The 6,993-nt window shown below is 32.7% G+C and overlaps 1 long non-coding RNA gene across 1 annotated transcript; it reads left to right on the top strand.

Annotated features, from left to right (window-relative positions):
- On the top strand, positions 1,995 to 3,711 carry LOC108663765. Its single transcript, XR_001929778.1, has 3 exons — positions 1,995 to 2,035; positions 2,716 to 2,796; positions 3,674 to 3,711. It is a non-coding gene; the product is annotated as an uncharacterized LOC108663765 (long non-coding RNA).

The following is a 6,993-nucleotide window of genomic DNA, read 5'->3' as shown; positions in this document are numbered from 1 at the left end:
AAATTTTACCTTTACTTGCTTAATTCCTTGAAATCCACCAATTTTCTCTTGAATTTTCTAACTAGGGTTTTGTTCTTTCTTTCTTTCCTCTTTTCGTTGATGAAGTCAAACAGGAAGAATGAATAAGAGAGGTGTGTGCTGGTTTTTAATGTAAATTATAAAGAAATAAAAACTTGCCACTTGTCACCATCCCATTGGTCTATTTTTAAACTTAATAATTAAACATTCTCCCACCACCACATAAAATATCTCAATTATCCAAAGTATAATAGGTAAAATTCAAGGGCTTGACAAGTGTTGGGTGGTGTAAAATTTCAATTTTGCCCTTGGGTGGAAAAATGACCATTTTGCCCTTACGTTTGAAAATTTCAATTTGACTCCAAATTAATCCTCGAACTCTGAATCACTATATTAAGTCATTATGGGGTTTTAAAATTCTCAATTTCATCTTAAAATCTCTATTTGGACTAGTTCGAGGCTTAAATCAACTTAATTGTACCATTAAGTACAATATCGTCTTTAACGATTTCTGAGGCATTCAAGTATGCAAACATTCTATCAAGTACCTATACAATATGACAAATATATTATAGAGTTGGGCTTGACAGTTATGCTTAACGTGAAGCTAAGGGATTAAAGGACTAGTTGTGTATTTGGTAGTTTGAAGTTAAATGACTTAAAAAAAATGTTGGTTCTAGTCTAAATGCCATATGGAGATTTTTATTGGAGTTTGATATACAAATTATTTTAAGAATCGATGAGTTAAGTTAATAACTTAATATTAAGTGATGTATAATTTGATATTTATATATTTAAGAGTTATTTGGAGACAATTGCTTAAACAAATTTATATTAAATGCTATGGTAAAGGTATATGAATGCTTGTAGTGAAACATGCTCAAAGGATAATCGACGCATACCACAAAGGGTGAAATGTGGGATAGATATGTGGAAATTGAGGAAAGTAAGAAAGGATTCTTACCTGTGGTAATGGATGTTGACATTTAAATAAATGTATTTATGTATATGTGGAGTTACTCATGTCATCGGTGGGAATAACGAATTATTCTTAGTGATTTGAGTTTGGACCACAATGTACTTAATGGGTTGCATAGGTGGTACTATAAGATACTAATTGATATAATATACATTATTGGAAATAATTATGAAAATGGGGGAAAAATAAATTCTGGAATTTCGAAGTAATAATGTGAACATAAATAAGATGATCAAGATAGACAAAATTCATGATGATACTAAGTTGGAGTGGTTATGTCAAGCCCGGCTCTACAATATGTTTATTATGCCATTCCTACATAAGAATGCATGTTTGCTTACTTGGGTACCTCGAAAATCGTTAAAGGACGGCAACGTACCAAATGGTACAACTAAGTTGAATTAAGCCTCGAACTAGTCCAAATAGAGATTTTAAGATGAAATTGATAATTTAAAACCCCAGAATGACTTAAAATGGTGATTTGGAGTTCGAAGATTGATTTGGAGTCAAATTGGAATTTTCATGATCTAGGGGCAAAATAGTCATTTTGCCACCCGAGGTTAAAAATTGGAATGTTGGAAGAAGTTTTTGATCAAGATTGACTATTTAGAACATAATTTGAGTTTAAGAAGTGAAGAATTTTAATTTCGGCATTTTTTGAGGATAAGGGCAAAATAGTCATTTTGCCACCCTAAGGGTAAAATTGTAATTTTACATCACCCAACACTTGTCCAGCACATGGATTTTACCCAATATTATCATGGATAATTGAGAAAATTTAAGTGGTGGAGAGAGATTGCTTAATGGGTAAGTATGACACATGGACTAATGGAATGGTGACATGTGTCAAATTTTCATCCATTTATTATTTAGCTTTAAAATCAGCACAAAATCAGCCCATTTCTCTTCATATGGCCGGCCAAAGCAAGAACAAAGGAAGAAGAAAGTAAGAAGAAAGGAAGAAAAGGAAGAACAAAACCCTAGGTGGAAAAATTCAAGGGAAAAGTGTGAAAATTCAAGGAAACAAGTGAAAAAAAGGTAAGATTTTTCAATGAAGCTTGAGATCTCTCTTTCTTAAGCATTTTTTCTTATTTTTCATGGTTGAATCACAAGATATCATGAAGGATAGTGTGCTGATCAAACCCTAGGAGAGAGAATTTGATGATGATTTAGATAGATTTTTAAGATATATGGATGTTTTTAGTTGTTTATGGTGTTAAGTGTAAGAATTAAGCTTGAAATTCACATATTCCCCATGAGTTCATCATTGGCCGAATCTTCCTTGTAGAATATTGATGATGATTTTGATTTTATTTCAAGTGATTTGGTTAGGAATTAGTGATTTATGGTGTGAGAATCAAGCTTGAAAAATTATAATGTTAATGCACCCACCATGGCCGAATTTTTCAAGAGAAAATGTGAGGATGATTTTGCCATATTTCAAGTTATTTAATTTGTGTTTGATGATTTGGAGTATTGGGAGAAAAATGGAATTATTTGGAGTAAAATTGGACATATTGGCTAATTAATCGAGTGATAGATCAAATTAGGCCAATACCGTTTTATTTAGGTACACAATTGAATTTGTGTGAAACACCGTGTTTAGACGATAATCCGAACAATTTGCATTCCATTTCATGCATTAGTATAGAGCCTGAATTGGTTTTATAACAATTTAGCACAAATGTAGTAAATGGCTTATTGTGCATTATGTCTAGGTGGTGAGCATTCTAGCAAAAGTAAAGAGATAGTACCCGAAGATCAAGAATTGGAGTACTTGAAATTCGACTCTCGAAATAGTGAGTAACCTTACTATCGTCTTAATTATCTAAAGTGATTTTTATCCGATTTTGTGATTTTATGGAAAATGAGTTTAAATGGTAAATCTTTATGTTTTATAAGCAAAATGTGATTAAATGAAAATGATTTTATAAAATTGTCTTGATATTGAAAGATGGTTTTGAAAATGGAGTAATTGGAGACTAATTGTTGTGTTATAAATCATGGTTTGAATTGAATGGCTTATGATAATATTGGCATGAATGGCTGAATTGGTATTTGTGTTGAAAATGTATGAACTGTTAATTTGCCTTGAGAAGCTGTAAAATAAAATAATTGCCATGTCATGCTGTTGGATTTTATTGAATTGGTGGGTTATATATTGGTCGCTGCAGTGGATGAGTTCCGTGGACCAGCCTAGTAGAGGGGCATGGTAACCCTATTATACTCATACCTCAATATGAGAGGCGCGGTTGGATAAGTCCTAAAGTTAAAACTTTAGAGTTCACTTAACGCCAAACCACCACATGAGGATGAACTCAACCAACGCCAAGGAATGGCTATGTTTTCAAAATAAAATCATGATTTATGCATACATAACTTTTTAACAGCCTTGGCGATCTCGGTTGGGATAGCCCTCGGCCAAGGTATCCCTGATAACTGAGTATGAGAATGATTTTGGCACGAGCCAAAGTTTTAAGAAATTCATAAGCCATGTTGATTACTCGATTTATATGAATTGATTTTATTTGGTTGAAATGAGTTGAAAGGTGATGAATTACAGTATGTTAAACTATTTTATCTGTCTCCATTTACTCAACTTTAGATATTTTAGATGGTATTTGTTTACTCATTGGGATTATATAATCTCACCAACCTCCTTTTCACCCATTTCAGGCTCAGGATAGTCGATAGATAGCTCATTTCATTGAGGGCTACAGTTGGACTTGCATCCTTAAAAACTGTAGGTTTACCTTTTTTGATACTTTTGGTCGTTCGTGGGCCCATGTGTCACTGTAAATTAAATTTTATACTTTGGTTATCTGTATTACAGTATGTATGAATTTATTTAGCTTTTACGCTACAAAAATTATTTACCGGTAACTCTATAAATATTGTTTTATAAGAAAATAGAATATTTTATTGAATATTTTTATTATATTCAAATAGTCATAATTTCATTTGAAATGAATGTTTTAGACATCTAAACTTATTTTTGATTATGAAATATGTGTTTTCCACTCGCATACTACATTTTTAATTGGTTTCGAGATTTTTGAGGAAAAATGACCAAAATGCCCCTGTGAGAAAAAAAATTATTTTTCTATTGTTTTGATTTGGAAATAGTTTGTAATCTCTCAAAACATGATACTTAACAATTGTTGCTCACAGAGGAGGTGCGAAAAACTGATATTAAAGCCTTACGAGGTTCCAGTTGGCATTTCGGACAATGAATGTCTATCGGGACGTCGCGACGGTTGTCACAAGCTCAAGGAGAGTACCGGGTCGTGACAATTAGAGTGATATCAGAGTTTTTGGTTTTAAAGATCAGAGCACGGAGTTTTTGGTTTTAAAGTTAATTTAAAAATTTATAGTGTCAATGTGGCCCCAAGTTAAGTTAGGTTAGGTTAAGTCGAATGCATGCATTTTCATATAAAAACCTACATGCTTTGGTGATGCGTAAATAATTAAGTAATTACTACTTGGTTGCATATAGGTTTTAAGGTGCACTGGTGACACACACACCATGTCTAGAAGAGGCGATAGTCTTGATACCCTTCATAGTGCTAATGAGGGATCATTAGATTCCACTGCTAGGAGCCAATGGCGCCCTGATCTAGGTTTTTGATGAAATGTAATGTTTTATATGGTTGAAATTAGTTTTAATGTTATGAATCATATTATGAAGAAATGTTTTAATTGTCTCCATTTACTCGGCTTTAGATGTTATAGATGAACTTTGCTTACTCTCTAGGTTTATAAAAACTCACCCCCTTCTTTTCACCCATTTCAAGTTTAGAGCAGTCTGTAGATAGTCGATTTTGTCGAGGGTTTGTTTTTGGTTTTGCACCCTTAGAAATCGTAGGTCTATAGTCTTGTTCATTGTAAAATATTTTTGTATACCCTAACGCTGTGTGCTATTATGTATATGAATTTATTTTGTTATTACGCTATAATAATTGTTTACATAGAATTTTATAAATATTGTTTTATATGAAAATGAAATATTTTATCCAATATTTTTAGTTAGTTCTATTAGTTATAAATTCACTTTAAATGGATGATTTAGATACCTAAATTTATTTTTAGATATGAAATGTATATTTTTCATTTATATATTATATTTTTAGCAAGTTTTGAAATTTTCGGGTAAAATGACCAAAAATAGCCTTGTGCGATAGAAATTACTTTTTGATTGTCTTTGATTTGAAAATAGTCTATATTCCTTTAAAACATGATATTTAGTAATTGTTGCTCACAGGGGAGGCGAAAAACTGATGCTAGAGCCTTACGAGATTTCAGTTGATATTCCGGGTAAGGTATGTCTATCGGGACATCGCGATGGTTGTCACGGGCTCGAGGAGAGTACCGAGTCGTGACAAGAATAATGTTTTAAGTATCAATATGGAATGATGATTGTATATAGTGAACTAACGGGTATTTCTAGTCAAGCTTGTTTGAGACTTAGCGGGTCTTTCCCGAAGATCTCGGACGTCGGTAACGATCGGGAGGGGTCGTTACAGACTAATGCTTATCCGTGTGGTATAATGGAGATTTATTGTGAGGATATTGAAGCAAGCATGGTCAATGAGCAAAACTTCAAACCTTACTTTGTGGGTGAAGAAGTGAAGGAAGGGGTGAAATAGTCTAGCTAATGACTATAAAGAAGCACTGCTTGGGAAGCGACCCAAGTTTTATTTCCTTAAATAATTTTTGATTATGCATTAATTATTTTTGTTAGAAAATAGTAATATCATTTTTATTTTTCACATTACTAATCACTTATTTTTATTTTCTTTTTGTAGGTAAGAAATATTAACAAGAATAATTATTATGGTTTATTCAAAAAAAATTGCCAACGTTGTGACATTGGAGGGCATCCCTCAAGTTCCATATTAAAACTTGAGGCTATAGCACTACGACACTACCTCAAGGGCATTGCAGTGTCCCACAACAAAAAAAAAAATTTGCATAAGGCATGGGCCAATGGAGCACTATGACGCTCCAAGCTTGGCACCATGACAGGCCCATGACCCTATATAAACCCCTTTTACCCCATTTGTTCAACTCTAGGCTCAAATTCTCATTCTCTCTCTACCCTACTTGAAAAATCTCACTCATTTTCACTTACCCATTACTAAATCTCTTCCAAACACGAATTATTTTGCATCAAACTTTGAATTTTGAAGATTTGAGAGCATTTTCACTTTCTTATAGGCATTTGAGTGGAAGAAACTGTGGTAAGTGCGTTACTTCCTTTCTCTAATGATTCTGATGATTGGTGTTGTCTTTTAAAGATGGGTATTGCTTAGAATTAATAGGTATAAGTATATTTAACAATGTAGTATATGGATTTTGTTAATTTCTAAGTTTTGTACTTAAATTAAAATTTTTGAATGGTGGGTATGTTGGGTGAGGGTTGATCATGCATCAAATACAAATAAAACGAAGCAAAAATAAATTTAAACTAATTAAATTACGACTCACCTTCTTAGGATCTCTTTCATGTCAAATTGAGTACAGAATTAAATTAAAATAAAGGTATGTAATCATATCACTTTATCTAAGTAACAAAGGTTGATGAATCCTTTGTTAAACCACCAAATCAGCCTTCAAAAAGCTCAACCACCTCAGCCCAATTGTTGCAAACCAAAGCTGTCTAAGGAATCCTTATGAAGCCTCTAATGGTGATCCACACCAATGAATGAGAAAATCTTTTTTTGAGGATTGGGAGTGCTATGCCTTGACAATGTACTAGCAAAGATGAGTTTCATTAACTCATAATCCACAAAAAATTGTGGGGTTGAACACACAAAAAATGAAGTGAATGAAAAACTATTTTTCTTCACACAATGAACGGCAAGACAAAAGAATTTCTAATGTGTCGTTCACTTCTTTTTTTTTTTTAGCCGTTTCCACTCTCTTGTTTGGAGGCTACAGCAAGGTATTTATACCTTGGATTAATTTTAAACCCTAATTATAAAACTATTTTGTAA

Source organism: Theobroma cacao, chromosome 10 (assembly GCF_000208745.1).
Source record: "Theobroma cacao cultivar B97-61/B2 chromosome 10, Criollo_cocoa_genome_V2, whole genome shotgun sequence".
NCBI lineage: Eukaryota > Viridiplantae > Streptophyta > Magnoliopsida > Malvales > Malvaceae > Theobroma > Theobroma cacao.
This window is presented reverse-complemented; position numbering and strand designations above follow the sequence as displayed.